This window comes from Aphis gossypii, chromosome X, assembly GCF_020184175.1.
Source record: "Aphis gossypii isolate Hap1 chromosome X, ASM2018417v2, whole genome shotgun sequence".
Lineage (NCBI taxonomy): Eukaryota > Metazoa > Arthropoda > Insecta > Hemiptera > Aphididae > Aphis > Aphis gossypii.
The window spans coordinates 1,500,622-1,523,939 of NC_065533.1; the positions used below are offsets into that span (position 1 = coordinate 1,500,622).

Genomic DNA, 23,318 nt, shown 5'->3' on the forward strand with positions numbered 1-23,318 from the left:
TTTTCAGGTTTAATGAAGATTAAAAGATTATTCTTAATGTTTTATTGAAGGATTATTTTAGTATAATTCATTCAATATGCTTTTTATGGAATTTTCAGTTAAGTTTATACTTAAATATTATGTACAAAGTTTTTCAAACTGAATTAACTCACCCAACATTGTCCACAAATTCGGATGCATCACTTGAATTGTTTGTTTCAATGTCGAGTGGAAACTTTCAACATTGTTGTTCATCCGACGTGGTTGACCGTGTACAGAAAAACACTCAGGACCTTTTCTTATAAGCCAAAAACTAAATTCATAAAACAGTACTATGAATATAATACTTCAATAACTATGATTTTATAAACATAAAAATAATATACCAAGAAAAATATGTGAAAAACCTAGGTAATAAAACTCCATTATTTTGGGCATAATTTTTCACCTCATGAAACCCTTGCTCAATTTGATGAGCAGGCAACAGAGCCAACACCGCACACATCCGTAGACACATTTTAGCCTCTCTGTTTTGCCGAACGTATCCAGAATAACCCATTTTCTTAATATTCTTTTGCAAACTCTATAAATGTTAAAAATGGATTAATCATTATGTGAGACTGTAAGTATAATTAAATGAAATATGCAATATTGTAATGTCTTGGATTTTAAATACCATACCTGTACAAAATGAAACCAGCATGAAAACACTTGAGCTTCAGGATAAATATTAAAAAACACTTGACGGAGAGCTACTTCAAAATCTGACATAATAGTCAATGGCCTAACTTCTGGAAATTTGATTTTGAACCTTTCCATCACCTACCTATAAGAAGCCTCTGTTTTTGCTTCCATAAGCACATAGCATACAGGTATAGACTAAAATTTATATATATATATATTTTTTTTTAATATTTTTAAACTTGATACTTGAAAATAATTATATATTATAGCTTACGTGATTTTGTAAAATTAGGTGTATAATAAAAAGTTGTCGGCAACAAGGTGTAGATGGGACCACCTTGAATGTGGCATCTGCATGTAGTTCTGTAGCTCCTTGATGAACCACAGCACTAATCAGTTCATGACATGCAAACATGATGCTATATTTTCCAGCATTATCAACAATCCACTCTTGATAAAACGCAGAGTTACATTGATACCTGTAAACAGTAAGTATTAATAGTCACATACATTGACAAAATTCCAAGTTTTAATGAATTTTTCTTTAGTGGTTACCTTTCTGTATTTAAATCTAAATATTCACTTAATTCACACAATGTTGATGGCAATGGTGGAAGTGTTTGCCTTCTTGCATGACGCATAGAGGATTCTGCCGTTGGCCAACTATAGAGAATGGCTGCACGTGGATTTCTGTGAAATTTAATTAGGTATATATTGTAATTGTTTGTTCATAGATGATTAAATGTTTATTTTTTTTAAATATTTAAATTTTCAGTAATTTATATTTAATATCTAATTTAGGTATTCAGAATACAGTATTACAGAAAATACCAGGATTACTGTAACAGTGTCTTATCTTAAAATAATATTACAAAATATACCATAGTTTTCCAAATAAATAATGCTAAATTACTCTGGAATATATATTGTATTGTAGACTACTAGACTAATGGATAATAATGATTACATAATATCACATTTAAAAATTGAATAATATTTTATTATTTTAAATGACATATATTGGTAAGAAATTATGCAACATTTAAATTTACCTTGGTTTTTGAATTGTCATAACCCAACCAAATTATCAAAACATAAATAATTATTTTTTCACTATTTATTACATTTTTTTTTTTTTATAATACCAAGTAAAATACTTCTTTGTAACATTAAGTAACAGCAAGCTATTAGGTATAATTAAAATCAATTTTTATTCTCATGACTGAATTAGTTATTAAAATGTAAAACTGTATAAATTATTAAAACAAATTAGGTACTACATATTATATAGGTACCTACTAAGAATTTTTGGAATTTGATGTTTTTATCTTTGAAAATCAATAAAAATATTTCTTTTTTTAGCCATTAGTATAATTTTATTGAAAAATAATTTGTTTAAAACAATTAATTAAATCATGAAACAATATTTGAAAATAATTAAAACAATTTATTATAATTTAATCATTAACCTATAAGACAATAATAGAAGAAAAGGTTTGCATCACAAAATTATTTTTGTCACCTAACAATAATTAAAAATATTATTAAATTTATCAATAGTAATAATAAAAAATAAAATATTTGCATACATTTAACGTCTCTAAAACAACTTTTGGAACAAATCTAGTTTAGCGCCCACACGAATTTTTCGAATTTTTTTTTCAAAACCTAGGTAAATCGACGTTTTAAAAACGATGGTGCAAAAAAAAGTTGGCGGAAATCAATAGTTTTTGAGTAATAGAATTTTGAAATTTTAGTTTTTTCTATAATTCATTTAAATAGATAACTTTTTTGCCGCCCGTATACGAGTGAAGTGTGGCGCAGTGGTGCGCCCTACAAGTCTAATTACGATAGTCGAAGGATCGAAACTGTCCGCGGATGAATAATTTTTTGCACTTTTTTCCATCACCTTTTTTCGTCAAATGCATTTTGGTTGGCTCTGTGACTTACTTGGAGTGGTGTTTCATAGAGAATCCTATTTTTTTAGGTACCTAAATCTAGAGTAACGCGCACGCCCAAACAAATTTTTAGTTTTTTTTTTTCATCAAAGCCTAGGTAAATCAACGTTTTAAAAACTTTGGTGCATATCGCACAACGCTCAATTTCACCTAATACCCGAAACAGCATACTTTAAAATTAGAAAAAAGTAATAAAATAAATAAATAAATAGTATCAATACACTTTTAATACGTTTATTATGTATAATTTATATTATATTTTAGAAATATCCAAACTCCGGTTCAGACTCTACTTCCTCAGAATCTGACGACTCTGTCGATAGTTCTTCACTATCAACTATTTCCGGTGTAGTTGGGTTGTACAACAATGAAACCAACCGGAAAAACTCATTTAGCGGGTTCAAATTCAAATTTCGGCAAGACTTCAAAAACATGTGTTTGGCTCTAATATTCGGCGTAAAAATGTTTTTTCCGGGAGTACTGGCTTAAAGATGCCTTAGCATGACGCCACATCCCCTCGACATTATTCGTGTGCGCGCCAGTGTCGGGATTATTAAATTCAATTGAATGGTTAACCCGTAAATGTTCATAACCCTCATCTTTTAAACAGTTGTAACTCTAAAATTGAAAATTCATAATTAATATCAATGAATAAAAGAATATGAATAAACAAGACCACGTACTTTCCAACAATCACTAATGATTAATGTACCGGGCAAAATCCACTCTTTTATTACTGTCAGTAATGTCTCCTTATCACGACGTTCAACGGGTACTAAAAAACATTTGCCTGTTATCCGCTCTACTCCACCAAAAACCCACTGCCACTCTACTCGATGACCCCTATAATATTTACGTCTACCAAATTTCGATTCATCGATTTCGACCACTTTTCCAACACCACCTTCGTAATAAATAAAGTAAATAATTAAAAAAATTATTTTCACTTTTAATAAAATAAAAACGAAAATTACCATTTTTTCATGCCGTAATATCATTCCATCGAAGACAACTTCCCGATGGAAAGACGCCCAATCAACAGCTGATTGTTGTGCAATTTCAATTTGTTTCTTATAAAAGAAAGAGACACATTCTCGGTCCACAGATAAGAAAACACAACTATTTGATGAATCGACAAGTGCGATTTATTGAAGAACGTGTCTTTTCTTATGGATTGCTTAAAATCACACCGAATTTTTTTGCGATTATTCGTTGTAGACCACTGTCTACAACGCCAAACAAATCCATCGGCGTAATCTCCGTGAGGGCACAATTTAGCAAAATGGCCGTTTTTGCATTTGAGGCTGTTATTTTTTGGTATAAGACCCCACAATTGAAGCTGTTTAATAATTGGCATTGACAACGGCCCATCCTCACGACACTCAAATAATTTAAATAATTTAATAACTGACCACGTCATTATTAAATAAAAACAAACTTAAAATGTATAAAACGTACGAACTAGTGTGCTACGAATACTGCGTTAGAAACAGTTATGAATCAAAATTAAATATAAGGTATTACATATTATCTACGATTAGGTTAGTTTATCTATAATCATATAAATTTAACTACCACATACGGAGATTTGTACGTTCGATAACGAAAATCATATTAACTGTGAAATATCTAAACACAAACGAAAATATACCTCGTTTTACTATGTAACACCAACCCGTATAGAGAGCACGCTTAAAAAATGCATTTTTGTTGCACCGACAACTGCACTCGCTTGGACATTTAAAAACGAAAATAGGTAACAGGGACAATGGAAAATTCCTGAAATGAACAAAGATTTCAGGTGTATCGGCACTCGTTGCTACGCTCCTCGGCGCCGTCGCTCCGCTCAGCAAATCGAAAAATATCCCTCGATTCTCTATGCAACACCACCCCAAGTAAGTCACAGAGCCAGCCAAAATGCATTTGACGAAAAAAGGTGATGGAAAAAAGTGCAAAAAATTATTCATCCGTGGACAGTTTCGATCCTTCGACTATCGTTATTAGACTTGTAGGGCGCACCACTGCGCCACACTTCACTCGTATACAGGCGGCAAAAAAGTTATCTATTTAAATGAATTATAAAAAAAACTAAAATTTCAAAATTCTATTACTCAAAAACTATTGATTTCCGCCAACTTTTTTTTGCACCATCGTTTTTAGAACTTCGATTTACATAAGTTTCGGCAAAAAAATTCGAAAAATTCGCGTGGGCGCTAAACTAGATTTATACCGAATATTTGATTAAATAAACAAGTATAAATTGTTAGAAACACAAAATATTTTGGTAAAAGTATTTAATTGTAGTATGCACTATCGAAGTCGTATCAATTACAAAACAACTTGTACTCGTAACTTTAGTACGATTAACAATTTTTGTTAATTTGTTTTTTACAAAAAAAATTTAATTTCTTAAATCATATTTCTTTCAGTGTTAGGTAAGGATTGGCACTTGTCAGGCCAGTGTATATTATAATGAATTGACTTTAAAATTATAACATCTGAAAATATGATTTTCTATTACTGAGTAAATGGGTGGATTTTTAATATTCCTGTTGTGCCCGTCCGGGTTGTTCCGTTCGAACGTTGTTTTTCGGTAGTGTGAGGTTCAGATTTTTTAGAGAAAGTACCTACAACAAACAGTTATAAGAATTTTTATACTAATATAATTTTAAAATGAGTCGAAACATTTAGTTCAATGTACAATAAGTTAATGGTCGTCGAGACGACGTACAGTTTTAAGAGTGCTGGATCAACTGACTCTGCGGCTCGCTCGAGGATGTCGCGTAGCTACAATATTCTCAGAGCCGCCTACACATTAAGCGTTATCGACAGACTACAATAATATACTCTTATGTTTAATACAAAAGACTTAAACTATATACTAATACAGTGGTGCCAAACTAAAATTTTATTGGGGGGGGGCAAACATTTTTTGTTGACCACCTCCTCTTGTGTGATACCTTTTTTATTTAAGATAGCCGTACTTCAAAAACTTTAATTAGTATAAAAAAATATATATTATATATATATATAGATATACAGGATGATTGATTAAGCGTAAAACACTCATTATTTCCAAAAGTATTCATGTTTTTGAAAATATTTTTTTACATAGTTTTAAATTGTTAAAAAAACAACATTTTTATAAAACAATTATATTTTTAAATATTTTTTATCCTTATAATTTTTTTAATTTTTTACTTTTTTGAATGACAACATAGATTTTTAATTTCATATTTCAAAGCAGAATAATTTTTTGAGTGTTTTGATACATAAAAATCGAATTTAGGGTGAGTAGTTTATGAGTTATACTTATTCAAAGTTTAGACAAGCGGAATAGTGGACAAACATTTTGCGGGGTAACCCCGTACCACTCCGCTCCGCGCAGCTAAACTTTAAATACGTATAACTCATAAACTACTCACCCTAAATTCGATTTTTATGTATCGAATTACTCAGAAAATTATTCTGCTTTAGAATATGAAATTAAAAATCTATGTTGTCATTCAAAAAAGTAAAAAACGTAAAAAATTATAAGGATAAAAAGTATTTAAAAATATAATTTTTTTATAACAACGTTGTTTTTTTAACAATTAGAAACTATGTAAAAAAATATTGACATGAATACTTTTTGAAATAATGAGTGTTCAACGATAAAAAAATCACCCTGTATATAAGTATACATAATTTATCCTTATTAGTGACTAGCAGTGACGTGCGCAGGGGGTGGGGTGATGAGGAATATATCCCCATATCCCCCCATAGGTTTTTTTTTAGTCTCCAGACATGACTGGATTTTGGATCTTTAGTTCACCATTATAATTAATGTAAAATAATACATTTTTATTTATAACATCCCCCCCATACCAAGTTCCTGCGCATGCCATTGGTGACTAGTGTTTATAAACAAAACATGTTATGTATTTTATACATAATGTAATGCCTATGGGCTGTGTATTGTTTTTTTCAATAACTGGTTCCATAATTATATTGGCTTCTTATATTAATTCTAAAAAGTTTTGGTAAAAAAACTAAAAATAACTGGTAAAAACAACATTTATTTATGTCTATGAATATTTTTTAATTACATTTGTGATAAATTATAGTATTAATGTTATAAATTGAAAAAAGAAAACATAAAAACATTGTTTAAATCAAATATGAATAATTCAAGTTTATTTTAATTTTTATTACAACAATAATTTTCTGAGAACTGAGCTATAAGATGAAAATGTTTTAATAACATCATATGTACTTATTGGTATATCTCTCTCGCAAGATATTAACATAAGACTTTCTAGTCGGTCTTCACACATTGTACTTCTCAAACGTGTTTTGATAAGCTTGAGTTTTGAAAATGCTCTCTCAGGAGATGCACTTGAAACTGGCAATGTTAAATCAATGCACCATGCAGTGTAAATTGCAGGAAACACTTCTTTCAATCCAGTAGAGTGACAAACTTTAAAAATTGAATTTATTGTTTTCTGATCATTGTTGAATTTTTCTACATTTTTAGCTCTATATTCATCATCTGTATCAGTCTCTAAAAATGTGTCTACACTATTATATCCATGTTCATGTAATGACTCAGGAAGATGAACCATATTTTCAAAACTGAAATATGAATTAGCAAACTGTACAAATTCACGCCTTAAATCAGAGGCATTAAGAAATTTTCCATACACATGAGCAAGCCCATCAAATGCATCAATAGGTAGACTAGATGCATTTTCTGCTACTTCATGTAATTTTTTTTATTTGAAACATTGATAGGTCCTTATACAATGGTGTTGAATCTTCATTAAATCGTTCTGTTATCTGAGTAATAACAATATCTATTATTGAATAATATGTTTTTATTCTAAAGTTATCAATGGGGGAATTTAATTGTTCACCAGCAGCTATTTCACCCGGCATTCTTTTAATTTTCTTTATACGACTAATTTCTAGAGAATTAAAAGAGAAGTCATTGACTTTAGAATTAATAAAATTGTCTTTATCGTTTATAATGTTTTTAAAAGATTCATCACTGCGAAGAATTTGTATTTGAATGAATATGCTTTGAGTGTAATTTATAGCACCCAACAAATCAATATCTTTCTCTTGCAAAAATTTGGTAAATGGATGAGTGATATTAAACATTTTTTTAAAAGTTAAAGCTATTAAAACAAAACGTTCCGATAACATATAATTAATTAAACTGCTGGCTTTTACACTACATACACGATAAGTGGTAAGATCGTTTTGGATAAAATTTAATGTATCGATGATTGAATCATAAGTGTCTAAAACAGTGTCAAGTGCCGATAAATGAGATGACCAACGTGTAGTATCTACTCGTTTTAATCTACGCAAATGTTTACCAGGGTATCTTTGTTTTTGACCAGCAGATCACCTTCACAGTCCAGGCAAACAGCATAAAGGTTAGTCGCCAGTAGTTTCTTGATTTATTATCGTAAAATTTTCCTTTATAGCTATAAGTGTCGTAGTTAGGGCTGCCTTAACTCGTAACGTTGTTCAATTCTTTTCGTAAAATGTCCGAAATAAGTTCTCTGTTGTCTCGAAGGGGGCTACTTAAAGGCCAACTGACTCGTTTTAGTAACTTCGTTCAAACCGCTCAAGCAACAGGAGATATAGATGTTTTACAATTAAAATTAAGAAAAGAAAAAATAAATGAAGTTTGGCAAGATTTCGAAACAGTACAAACTTCTATTGAAGAGATTGATGCTAATGAGGAAACTGAAAAATATAGAACTAGTTTTGAAGATTTAGATTTTGAGAGCGTCGTCGTTTGCGAGAGTTTAATTATCAATCATACCGAAAAATCGTCGAATAATGATAGAGTAACAAAAATATTGATAATGGTGAAATTAATGACAGTTTAAAGGCAAGTACCGTTTCAACTGGTGCGTCGAAATTTATGCCAATAGTTAAATTAGCTCCCTTAGAAATACCAAATTTCACTGGTATTTATTCCGAATGGTCAGCTTTTCACGATATATTTTCCGCGTTAGTACATCAAAATCCGTCTCTTACAGATAAACAAAAATTCTTTTATTTGCGTTCGTCGGTGTCTGGTGACGCACAAAAAACTATTCAATTTTTAGACACTACGTCAGATAATTATAAAATCGCGTGGGACGCTTTAATTTCGCGGTACAGTAATAAAAAACTCGCTGTACAACTTCATACGAAAAAGTTATTCGATTTAGAAAGTATAAATAACGAATCATCAACCGAGTTGCGTAAGCTCGTGGATGCGATTAACGGTCATATTAAAGCTCTCGTGTCATTAAGCCAAAACCCAATGGAATGGGGATCGCTTCTTTTACATCTTAATTCTATAAAACTGGACGCAAGCACATTAAGACAGTGGGAAATAGAATCGTCGAAGTCGGAAGTCGCATCGGTAAATAAATTATTAGAATATTTAGAAAATCGGTGTCAGATACTAGAAGCCATAGAAGCGTCGGGAGGACTAAAAATAGTATAGCCCCAGCAGCGTCAATTTCAAAAAAATTACTTCAAGTTTAAAAAATCTAATGATCAATCGTCCTCATTTATCGTTACGGGAACTTTGAAATGCTATAACTGTGATGGCGCACATACTATTTATAAATGTTCAGCCTTATTAGAGTTATCAGTATCTGATCGTATAAAACGAAAGTAGTATACATTTGTATGTTCTGCGCACTTTTGACTGCGGAGATTGCAAATTTTTAAGGGGGATTTTTCCCCTCAAACTTTTTTTTTCTCCGCTCTACCAGACTGCGGTGATTTTAAAATTTTTAGGTGGATTTTCCCCCTCAAACTTTTTTTTCTCCGCTGTACCAGTAAAAAAACACTGATTTTCAAAAACCATAATGTATGTTCTGCGCACTTTTGACTGCGGAGATTGTAAAATTTTAAGGGGGATTTTCCCCCTCAAACTTTTTTTTTCTCCGCTGTACTAGTAAAAAACACTGATTTAAAAAAATGTAAAACCAATTATTTTTTCCCCTGTTACACATAAAGTTTAAACAGTGTATACACTATTTATTTCCCGTGTTACACAGACGGAGTATTCCGCTACAACCAATACATTTTTTTCTATGTTACACATAAAGTTTAAGCAGTGTATATACACACTTCATAATTATATTTTTTAGTCATGTTTTTTTTTAAAAAATAAAAAATAATACGTTTTGGTTCAAAATAAAAAATATATATTTATATGTATTGTCTCATTATTCTAAATTAATTTTAAATTGATTAAACTAGTTTTCTTACTTCCCTAGTAAAAGGTACATATTCTACAATGCGATCATGAATTAATAAACAATAAGCAGTTACACCTGAAAGAGATTCTGATGCTTCAATTTCTAATTGAACATCTACTGATGAAGCTGTAGCTGAATCATTCTGTTTTGACGTATCGATAACAATAATTGGAGCTTGCGTTAGAAATGTAGATGGGCTTAATATCGGGTTCCGAATACTTTTTTCATAGTACGATTCTTGAAACGATGTATACATATCATATAATAAGGTGAAATTATTTTTCGTAAAATCTAAATTCAAATTATCATATGGATAAGCTATTGAGTTAAGAAATACTTTAACGTTTGTTATATTACAGTGATCAAATATACTACAATCTTTTTCTAACGAATTTTTACGTCCTTTTTGTAATCCTATTATGATAAATCGTGGTTTTTCTAATTTTTATGCTGTCTTCAAGTTCCACACTACTTTTTTTGTGGTTTCGAGTTCAGGATATTCAAAAGTATCAAAAGATCTGGACGGGATAAACAAACTTTTTTCTTTTTCAACAAGTTTTAATAATTTTAACCTTTCTTCATCATCAACAGTAATATGTGGAACCTTCCAAACTATTTTACTCAAAACAACTTTTCCAGAATTTGTACTTACACTAGTAATTACTTTTAGACCGTTTAAATCGTTATGACTTCGAGTTAATATTAGTTCTAATCTAGAATTAACTAATATCTTTTTAAAGTCTTCAAATAGACCTAACCAATATTTCAACGGAATGCATGCACTAAATTCTCCATTACTATTTGCTAGGTTTGCACTATTTTTAAAAATCCAACCAGCATTTTGATAACAATTATAATTATCAGGTGTACCTGATAGATAACCTTTTAACGAACTGGTAATACCAAGTACACGTGTACTATCTACTTCTATTCCATTGATTTCAAGTCGTATTTGTTCAAAGAGATAAGAAAAACCGTTATTAGTAAGTTTTACTCTTACAGCATCTGATACTTGACCTTCTAAATATATAAAGTTTTTATTCAATTACGGATAAACATCTGTTTGTTGGATTGATATACGTATTTCATCATTATTATTGAATGAAGTTGTATACGGTGTATACTGTATATGAATGATATTCGATTTTCGGAATTTTAGAATCGGTTTCAAACGTTGAACTTATATCTAAAATATCACTTTCTGGCATTCTGCTTTAATTTAAAACCTAAAGCCTTTAAAATTGTTTTATTTTTCGTTGTTATTTAATTTACCTACTTTATTCGATGTTACCGGTAACGCTTTAGTCATATGACTAGCAAGATTTATCTTTTGTAATGGGCTTATATTAAATTTTAATCCCATATTAAGATCCTTAACGTTTAATATGTAGATTGATTATTAATTTCTCACCTAAATTGTTTATCGGATTATGATCTTGATCAACTAATTGTATAGTTATTGAATCGATATTTGTTTTATTTAATTTGTAATTTTTTAGGTCCTATACGGTTTTTTACATTAAAACGTATGGTACCATTACTGAATATGGTTGTCCTAAAATCTACTTGATCAATCCCGATATCAAAAGTTGTTTTCTCTGTTGGTTTTATTCCAACGTATTCGTTATGCGTATATGCGATGACGTCATAAACGGGCGGCCGTGTAATGTTTTTGCTCCACGTGGAGCCGTTATTGTGTGTGTTCAATTAATTAAAATAAATATTATGCCATTGATAATTGCAATATTGTCCGTCAAATAAAAAAAACGCGATTTCGTTCCCAGTAATTAAAAATACGATATTGTGATAAAAATGCATATAGCTTATGCATATTATATGCATTTTTTCTAAGAATTTTATTTAATATTACAGAGTTTTTTATTAGTTGCATACAATATTATTAGTGTATAAGCATATAAAAGAGCGTAATGTTCAGTGCATTGTCAGTACAACGTTGACATACTATACAGACCTACCCAGGCTGACTGTAAGTATGTTTGACGGAGACAACACCGTATGTTCGGAAGTGGCTATGGAATCTACATGCAAGAAGAGGAAGGCGGAAAAAAACTGCGGCACCGATGAAGAAGGCCAAGACGACGTCGACAGCGTTTGCCAATATTCCGCTGCTACAAATTCGGGCTGCTATGGAGATAGAGAAGTTGAGTGTGGACAATCTGGTTCACGTCACACAGCTGTTGACGGATTTCAAACTGAAGGTGGGATCGCAATTTCACATTTCAGTTTGGATAGTTTTGATATCAATATGGCACCCGGAACATTTTTCCACACTGATGAACCCAAAGAAATGGACGACTACGAATCTAGCCCGCGACGAGCTACTGGAGGAATGCAATATGGAGGACAATATGGAGGATACTCCAATGAGAGACAGAATCAAGGCCTTGTTGCTCGTGGCTCGCCAATTTATGAGCACATGCTTAGAAGAATTGTCGATAGAATTTGTGACATCGATTTTCGAGGAAATGATCGATACATCAGCGACGTTATTGTCCCCCGTGGACCTAATGGAGTTGATGAAGTTACTAAAGAGTTACAAAATATGTTGCGACAATACCCATCAAAGCTCCCAGTCATCGTCACAGCCCATGGCGACCATGTCCATTGCGTCCACGTCTGCCGACAGTCAAACTCGGCTTGTCGGTGTTTATGGTTGCAACGATCCGTCCTCTATCGCCAACATGGACGACGACGCCTTCGAAGACGCGTTTGGGCGATACGCCTCACGTCGTCGGACTGGGAAAGTATCGTGCGATATTTTACTACAGACGGCCGGGAACCCCAACAAATTGACGGCGTCGGTTCCTATGGAGGATTACGTGATGGACGCAATTTTATACAAGTATGTAGTACAAAATTTATTGCAATATGTTCGTAAATCGTATCTAAAAGAAGTGTTCATATCAAGCATGAGAAAAAAATACGGGCCATCGTATCAATTTAACGTCGTTCACTATAAAAAATATAAATTTCAAACTACAGAAGTTGACATTTTGTATAACAGACATTTGCCCAGTGTACGCAATTACGAAAATAAAACTAAATTGTTTAGGAATCATAAAAACTATTATGAACCATTTGAACCTAAACCATTCAGTATTCATTTAAACCAACTCATTTATAATATGTCTGAAAAATTAAAAATATACAATGGCACTAGAAAAATGATTGCTCCGGAAAAATGTCAATTTTGTTTGTATCAACACTTTAGGGAAAATACACATCGTAATAGAAATTTGGTAAAATTATCCTATCCGTTTTTAAATCAAGCCACTTATGATGATATATTCGACCACATGTACGATCCTAATTATATGGATAATATTGACTTTTCGTAAATTTAGGAAGTCAGATCTCGAAGGACTCAGGGACATGAAGGAAATGTGGAAGTATGCGTCAATGAAATGCCGAACGACGTTCCCAGAGAGCTCGGTGCATTTGCAGAATATCAAGACGGCAATGCGAACCACTCTCCCGTTGATGAAGACTTCGGACACGATGAGGGAGGTTCCAGTGTCAAACCAGTATGCGTGTACCCAACGTCGCTGAAAAATTTGTTGTACCACTATCCTTGTTGCCCACCCGACGCGTTCACGAATATCAAAGAATTTTATTTGAATAGTAAATTAAATAGTATATTGGAAGAGGATAAAAAGTGTAAAGTAGCTCTTAGGAATTGGTGCGCTATTATACGGGACTGGAGTATCAACGAATTTGTAGAATACTATAATAGCCCCAATGTAAAACCGTATTTCAACGCATATGCTAGGGGGCCTGGAACAGTTTATTATGATATCGAAAAATCCGTTTCAATAGCTTCCGAATTATTGATGTATCAATTTGAAAATAACGACGGTCTTGTTTGTCGATTTTTGCAAACTCTAGTCAATATATTGGATAAAAAAATTCCAAAAAGAAATAGCATGCTAATACATTCTCCTCCGAGCGCGGGCAAAAATTTTTTTTTCGACGCCGTAGCCGCCTTTTTTTTGAATTACGGTATGTTCGGAACTGCCAACAAAACGAATAATTTTAGTTTTTCCGATGGCGCCGGCAAACGTCTCGTCATATGGAACGAACCCAATTACGAGGTGTATCATTTGGAAAAAATGAAGGAGCTATTAGGAGGGGATACCACCAGAGTGCATGTTAAATATAAAAACGATGTCCCCCTACAAGGCCCCCCGATAATATTATTGACCAATCACTATTTGTCAATAATCAATGACCCGTCATTCAAAGACCGTTTATCAGTGTACACGTGGATAAGCGCACCTTTTCTAAAAATGTATAATAAAAAACTGTCACCGTTATTTTTTTATCATTTATTAAATAAATACAATATTGCATATTATTGAACCATGTGTTATTATTTATTATCTTATTCTATTGTTACAAATTGATTATACATCGTTGACAAATCGTCGCGGAAAAAGTACTGCCCCTGCGTAGTAGACAAATTGTGATGCATGACACCGTCTTCGAATGGAATATGAATCTTGTCGAAGTGCGTGAATTGAAACGGTGCCCCGAATTCAACAACCATTTCAGTGTTGACCTCAAATACGACTTCAATGTCAGTGAAACTGCTAGGTTTTATCGCTTGACTAGTAGTAGTCAATTTGTGTACGGGATACACGCCTACGTGCAACGATGGTTGTTTTTCTACAGCGCTGTCATCACCGTGACGCCATATGTATTGACCGCATTCCAAAGGCTTAAAATAGCGTTTGCTGTTAAATAATTTTGTGTACGAATCATCTCGAAGTTCTTCGGTTTCCGTATGGTTCACTTTTTCCGTATTTTTATTGATTTGTATCTGTGTGAATCCAGCTCTTCGGTTTTTTTTATTCATCATAATAACAATGTCATTTCCCGTAAGTGATTTACCCGATATCCCGTTAAAAACTCCTTCTATCGGTTTTCCCAACAATCCCAATTTAGGGCTGTAAGAATACTCGGCAATAGTTTTACCGGTTGTGAAACTAGCATCAATTTTTGTGATGAGTTCATTCAATAATGGCCAACCCAGTTTTGTGCTGTGTCCTTTGTCTGCTACCATAGTGTAATAATGGTTGTTATGAAACGGTAAGTGAAAAAAAGAATTTGGTATACCGTCGAATTCACCGGTAAAAATTGGTTTTCCGTCGTACTTACAACCGTACATTGCTTGTATAGTTTCTTCTTGATATTTAGCATTGTCATCGGAACACGATGTTGGATTCATCGCATTGGTAGTTCCAAAACCGTATTTGTAATTCACACCACGAGTAATGTTCGTTAAATTATGTGCGACAACGGCAAATTTATTTTGATTCAGTGTAGCCAAACTAGACGTAGTTGCATTGGTCTCGAAGGCCGTTCGCGGATTACGCATTACGACATTTACTTTTACGTGTTTACACAATGAACCCGGTGTAGTACTCACTAACCTGTATTCGCTGGGCGATAAATACAAAAACGGATATTCGACCGGTATGTGATTCAACGAAGTTGTTACCACGTGCAATCCTTTTACTGTAGTAGATAAGTCCAACATTTTCCAAGCCAATCCGTATGATATAAATGAATGACATTTTTTGAATACCATAGTATAGCCTGTTGTAATGTGATTGGGTCTAGGTAATACAGCATTTTCAGGACTGGGATTTCCCGTATCGCTGTCAGAAGCAGTGGCGCTAGCAGTACCAGGTAAAACCATATTGGATTTCTTGCTAAAGGAAGCACCCGCTGGGGAATCAGCAGCCCTCTTGGACGACGATGTAGGAGTTTCCATATTATTACCGTTAGTTGAAAAATTATTATCGAGGAAAAGAACTGGGTGCTTGCTCAAATTATTCTATAATTTCGACCACGACGACGACGACGACGACATACGCGGGTCCCCTCCTCTCTGCACCATTACATTTGCCGCAGTGTACAGCGGCCGCCCCTTTGGCGCTATTCGGCCGAGGCTTAGTACGTAAATGCGTAATGTTTTTATACATTTCTACGTTTTTATACGTAATAGATGTGAGTGGTCTGTCAGGTAACGTTTTTATCAGTTTTTTTTCCTTGATCCATTATTGATTAAATTCAATCCGCTACCTTTCTTTTTTTTCGAATTTTGAATTGCATTATAAACACTAGCACTCCCAGACATTAAACTACCGAGAGCTGATAACCCTGCGAAAATAGGAATTAGAGGAATCGCACCTCCTGTCTGACCTGGTGTTAAAATCAATCTTTTACCATTAGGATTTTTCTTAACCTTTCCTTTTTTTGCAGCTAGTGTTCTCTTTTTTATTTTTTTATTACTTTTATGTTTACCTTTATAACTCATACCTATTTTCTGTTTAACCTTCATCATACTTTATTTCAGTATTTATAAAGAAGTTTATAAAACCTTCACCAGTCTTATCTGATTTCTACTTACACGTTGAGCACACTATCTTTCACTGGTTATAAATTTAAAAGATCCAGAGTATTTATAAGAAAAAAAAATGGATTTGATTGAACAGAAAGATAAATTAGATATTTCGAACGTTGATACTCAAATAATAAAAAAAACGTCAAGACATGGACCGTTATTACCTGATACTATACGTGCTATTATAGTCGGTCCTAGTGGTTCAGGTAAAACAAATATAATGTATAATCTAATCACTCATGAAAACGGAATAAGATTTGAAAATATTTATTTATACTCAAAAACTTCTAATCAAGAAAAATATGTTTTATTAAAAAAAATAATAGATGATATAAAAGGTGCTAACATTTTTATATTTTCAGACGCTGATAAAGTTATAAAACCGAATTTAACTAAAAATAATTCTGTAATAATTTTCGATGATGTTTTATGTGGTCCGCAGTCGATAATAAGAGAATATTTCGGAATGTGTAGACATTCAGGTGCTAGCTCTGTATTCTATTTAGTACAAACATATTCTAAAATTCCGAAGCAACTGGTAAGAGATAATTCAAATTTATTAATAATTCTAAAACAGGATGATACAAATTTAAAACATATATTCAATGATCATTCATCAGCAGATATGGATTTCTCAGAATTTCGGAAAATTTCTCATTTCTGCTGGAATCATAGTGATTACGGATTTATGGTTATTGATAAAACACGTGAAATGAATGAAGGTTAGGTTAGATGTGGTTTTCATACTTTTATTAAAAAAAAATAAGTATATAAATATAGTTGTAATATAGACAAAATCTACATAGTATTATCTTTAGTTGAAGGAAACAGATATATTAAGTTCATTATTTTCAATGAATAAAGATAAAGTTTTGTTAAAAAATTTGATATTATCAAAAAAAAATATCAAACGTAAAATAATGAACATGAAGCGTGGTGTTATAATTCTGATAACTATTTTCGCGAAACATTTATACCTTTACTCAAACCATTGACTTCAATTCCAGAAAAAAACACTTCATTTATTTCTGACACTACTAAAAAAAAAAATACCTTGATCACTAGTGATGGAGATAGCGAAAACGAATCAAATTCATCGTTCGATAATTTTTTAATTTCTAATCCTAAATTACAGCGATATGATAAATCGTATGGCATGCATTATGATTCGGTTAATGATCAACTTAAAATATCAGATATTCCTGTCACTTTTGATCATGGTAACTTACGCTTGCTTGATAATTACTACCCTTGGACTAAAGGACTTTGGTCTTTATTATGTGAGAAAGTACCAAAAAATATGACGATAGAAGATATGGAATCATATTTTAATATTCTAAAAACAAGTAAAGTTTATTTAAAGGCAGACGGGAAACCTAAAACCTCAAGATATTTCAAATGGATGAACGTTGTAAAACCTCTATATGATCGAATGAAAATTGATGAAAAACAATTAAATGAGGAAGTATTGAAAATAAATAACACAAAAGTTAAAACTCCTTCTCAATTAAAATTAAAAGAATTTGATAACTTTTTATCTAGCTCAGGCGCAAAACGAAGAAACATTATTAATGATACAGCCATATCAAATGAACCATTTGATTTTTCTTCTTCAGTGATTAATTCTAAATTTGAAGAACCTCCAACTGATCAGCTATTTAACTTTAGTTTATCACCGTCAGTTAAGAAAGGATCTGGTTTATATAAAGATGTAATACCTCATACACAATTAGTGTATTATGATGATCCAAATGAATTAGTTGTTAGATTAAATCTTTTAACATCGTCCCAAAATGCTGGTAATACTGGTGTAAATAATGAAAATCATATCTATTATAGAAGAATTACGTGAGAGGAATATTATAGTTTAATGTCTACATTAGAGGGTTTAGCTAATGAGCTACATCGACCTGCAAGAAAAGTATTTCCAAGACGTAGTATAATAACACGATTTAAAGATGACCTTTGGCAAGCTGATTTAATGGATATGCAATCTCATTCTAAACAAAATCTTGGTTTTAAGTATATTTTAGTTGTTATAGATACATACACGAAATATGTATGGGTAGAATCATTGAAAAATAAAACAGGAAAAGAATGTACAAAAGGTATGTTTAATATATTAAAACAAGCTAATCCAAAATTATTACAAACAGATAATGGTACAGAATTTTATAATAATCAATTTCAACAGTTAATGAAAAAAAATAAAATTAGACATTATAGTACGTATAGCGTTATCAAGTGTTCAATTGGAGAACGTGTTATACAAACTCTAAAAAATAATATATACAAACATTTTACTGCAACAGGTACATGGAATTGGTATAACAAAATATCAAAAATTATTTATAATTATAATCATACAAAACATAGATCAATTAAATGTACACCATATGAAGCTAGAATAAATACAAGTAAAATCAAATCAAATATACAAACAAATAAAACATTATATAAACCAAAATTTAAAATTAATGATAAAGTAAGAATATCAAAATATAAGCATATATTTAGTAAAGGATATACACCGAATTGGACAACAGAAATTTTCACAGTTTCAAAAGTTTTACATACAGAACCAATAACTTATCAGCTAAAGGATGGATCAAACAATATAATTCTAGGTGGTTTTTATGAGCAAGAAATTAAATTGACTGATTTTCCGAACACATTTCTAATTGAACGTATTATAAAAAAAGTTAAAGATAAAATGCTTGTTAAATGGATGGGTTTTGATTCCAGTCATAATTCATGGATATTATCGAAAGATATTATTAAATAATTTTTTTTTTATATATATTTTACCTTTTTATAAAAAAAAAAAAAAACAGTATTAAATTAAATTATTTTAGTTATTCATATAATGTTTTCCTTTCACTTTGAACGATACCTACTGATGATAATAATTTAAATTTTAGAAATAATTATTATCACTAGATAGCGTGGAAAAAACACCTACTGATGATAATAATTTAATTTAGAAATAATTATTATCACTAGATAGCGTGGAAAAAACACCTACTGATGATAATAATTTAAATTTTTTAGAAATACTTAATATCGATTTTCTTAAACATAGTGAATATTAGAATAATTATTTTTTTAATTTATAATGTTCGTATGCTAGTGAGTTAATCCCATCGTTTGTTATAAAACGTTTATCATCGTTACCACTTAGTACAAGCTTATTCATTGTTTTAGAACGAACAACATGTTTATTCGATTGAATAAAATTCATGTTTCTACAAGTTTGTTTATTATCAAGAGATATATGGTTTATGTACGCATTTAATACTTCTATATAATTTTTAAAATACATATGTTGATTAATTACATATTTTTTTACACCTTTAGCTTTTTTAACCTCATCGTTGTTTTCAGTCTTGTAAGCATATAATTTCGGTCTTAATGAAACAAATTCTTTTAAAATTTTTCCCCCCATTTCATCTTTAAAATAACCAGGTTGATTTTTATGATTTTCGCTAAAACAATAATGATCTTTTGGATAGTTTGATGTATCAAAATACGGAAATAAATCATATCTAATATCATCAAAAAAAAATAAATGTTCGAATATTATATATCAGAGAATCTTTATCTGAGTACAATAATCGTATTTTATTATTATATTTATTTTTCATTACATTATAATGAAAATCATACATAAATGTTTTCGAGACATCTAAAATTGCAGACCCTACATAAATTGCTTTATCGAATTTGATAGTTTCCTTATGTTGGTGAATAGCCATAAGATTTTCAGAGTATATAGTTCTATCTTTAAAAGTATTTTTCATCATCAATTTATTTGCTTGTTTATCTGATGAAACCAGTTTTAAAGAAACTCTAGTTCGAACATTCTCCATACATTTACCAAAAACGCTATTAATTAATAACTTCCAAAAATCTTTTTCAAATCTGTTTTTAGCTTCTCTCCTCATTCTCGTAAATAGTTCGATATATGAGGCCATCCATTTACTCTGTGAAAATTTGATTGCTCGATGAATTTTTACTAATTTAAGACCATTAGCAATTGCTTGTTTTAAATTTTTATAGTGTAATATATATTTTTTTTTTGATGATAAAGTAGTTAATAATTTTTTAACTTTTGAATTTCGAGGACATTCGTTTAAAGGTAAAAACGGGAAATCATTATGTTTTTCATGTAAATATTCAGGATAATCAATATCAACTTCTAATATATATCCGACTTTTTAATCATCAGGAATTTTAGTAACATCTATGTTCAAGTCATCAACCCATTCGAAATCTTTGAAAGGTAGCTCAGTTAACATCGATTTTCCATATAAATTTACACAATCAAGATATGTAATCCATGAAATTGATTTATTAGGATTATAGTTCAAACCTTTAATGTTTGGTATATTTGCTTTAGCATATCTTTTAACTGATTGACAGATACCCCCTCTGATTGAGGATTCAAAATATAAAAGCATGTTATAATCAGTCAATTTTTCTAATTTAACCTTAGTATATTTAAGCATACAATCGAAAGCAAAGCCTGGAGCAGTCATATAATGAGCAGGATCTAGACTAAGAGTAGATAAACATAAATCTCTAAAATTTTCGAACACATCCGTTAGTATGGTGACATCAGTTTTCAAATAAAGATCACTACACTCACCCAAAGTTTTAATATTAAATACTTTCCAAATTTTTTTAGCATGAGAATAATCATTATTATTAATTTCTTCATTTTTTAAAGAGTTATAAAATGCAGATTTTGAAGGTAATCGAGTTTCGTTTAATTTACTCCAACTATCAATATACTCATAAGGAAAACCCCTTTTCGTGTGACTAAATCAAATGTTTTATTAGAAAATAATTTTAAAGTTTCTTTAAACCTTGATTTATCTTCAAGTAAATTTTTTGCAAGCTCGCTTAATGAGGAGGCCATAAAACGGAATGTATCAACGAATTTTATACTAAATCTCGGAGCAACCTCTTTACTAAAAGATATATATTTCTACAGAATTTGGAATAACATGTATATTCTTATCATCAAAACCAAGTTCTCGAATTATAAAGTGACTATCGTAAGATAAGTTATGAAAAAAAATTGGAACAAATGATGGGTTGGTTATTTCAAAATTACATTAAAACAAATACATTGTCTATATTTACCAGTAATATGACAGTGATCTCTAACTTTAAATAATTCATTTTCTTCAAAAGATAATAAACATATTTTACAAACCTTTGCTATTTGAAATTCTTTTTCCTCCTTTTCAGTCAACGTAATCATTGGTACATTAATTTGATAAATATCATTTTTTTTTTTGAAATATCAATCATATTTTCCATAAAATTTTTTGCCGCATCAATACCTCTATTAAATTATGTTTGTTGGAATTTTAACTGTTGCATTAACTTTTCTGTGATAATAATAGTCAACTTTTACATAAAATGCATAACTCATAATTTCATGTAAATGTGTGATATAAGTTTTACTAGTTTTAGTGAATTCATTTGTCTGTTTAGGTTTTAAAATACATTCAAAGTCAGCATAAATAACAAATGGTATTCTAGAAGTTTTTTTATAACTTTTAAAAAATATGAATTTATTTTCTTTTCCTTCTTCAAACATTATCGGTCTTCCTAATTTATTCTTACTACACATTTTTTATGTTCAGTTAATCCTGTTTCACCCCAAAGTTTACTTTTACATGGTTTATTTCCAAAAGTTGTAAAACACCTCTTACAAATAATTAATTTAGAACAATTTTTAGTTTTCTGACTTCTAATAAATCTTGAAAATCTTTAATATAACAATAATGTAATGTTTTATGATTATTGACAAAAAATAAATCAAAATGATTTTTTTCTTCTTTATTATTTATAAATAGAGGGAAAATAGTACCTTTATTATTTAAACTATAAACATTAACTGAAACATTATTTAAACGTTCAAATTTTTTAATTTGATTTATTGGTGTTGGGAAATCAATACATTTAAAATCTAACCCACTCTTTTTTTCAAGAAAATCAAAATATTTTTGGTTAAATCGTGATTTATTAGAACGCTTATCATATTTGGTTAGTATAGAATATTTAAAACAGTATTTATCTTTATTTTTAACGTTTATAATAGCCTTTTTTTCTCGTACCTATAAATTTAGGTAAATCTAAATATGCACCTCCTTTTAATGGATTTACTAAATTGATTCTCAACTGTAACCCATCTATTGAAACAAGTGTCCATCCTGAACCTTTAGCAATAAATTCAGATTCTTCAGCTAATATTTTATCAAACTTTATGTTTAACAAACTAGCGAAATCGGATGAATTACATGCTAAAACATTCGAAGTTTTAAAAGCCACATCTTGTTTATCATGTGTTATAGGACGTGTGTAAGTAGCGTCAACGTGTAAATTAAATTTGATCGACGTTTTAATACACGATTGTCTTAACTTTAAAATTAACTCATGTAAAATATAGTTAAAAAATAATTTGTAATCTATATAATTTTCACAGTTCTTAATTATGAAAGTTTTTGAACCTTTTCTAAATCTTTCTATTTCAATAAGTCCACTTCCAATCGTGTTCATACGCTGTTTTTTTGTTATTATATTTCTGTTCATAATGAGACTGAAATAATAAAAAAAAACACATTAAATTTATAGGGTCAAGAGGGGTAATTGTGAATAGGGGTAATTGAAAATACCATTAATGGAAGTTTTAGTTTTAGTAATAATGACGTATTTGTTGTGTTTTATAGTGGTAGACATGTGTTTCGGAGTTGTACACTAAGATAATTGATAACATTTTTAGGTTATGTTAGTAAATTGTTGTTGTGAAAATCACCTTAGTTTTAAACTGTGATACTAGGCTTTTACTGGTTTTTATTTTTGCGTTGCTGCTTCAAAATGTAAGTAAATATATACTTATTATACATTAAACATGAACTTGATGCATCCGTGACCATAATAGTTATAATTTACTTAATTTTAAATAACTATTACTAAAGATAACTTATAATTTAC

General features: G+C 30.6%; 2 pseudogenes; one reads left to right on the forward strand and one right to left on the reverse strand.

Annotated features, from left to right (window-relative positions):
- Positions 1-3,265: 3,265 nt before the first annotated feature.
- On the reverse strand, positions 3,266-3,978 carry LOC126552255 (uncharacterized; annotated as a pseudogene).
- Positions 3,979-11,856: 7,878 nt separating this feature from the next.
- On the forward strand, positions 11,857-13,574 carry LOC126552223 (uncharacterized; annotated as a pseudogene).
- The last annotated feature ends 9,744 nt before the right edge of the window (positions 13,575-23,318 follow it).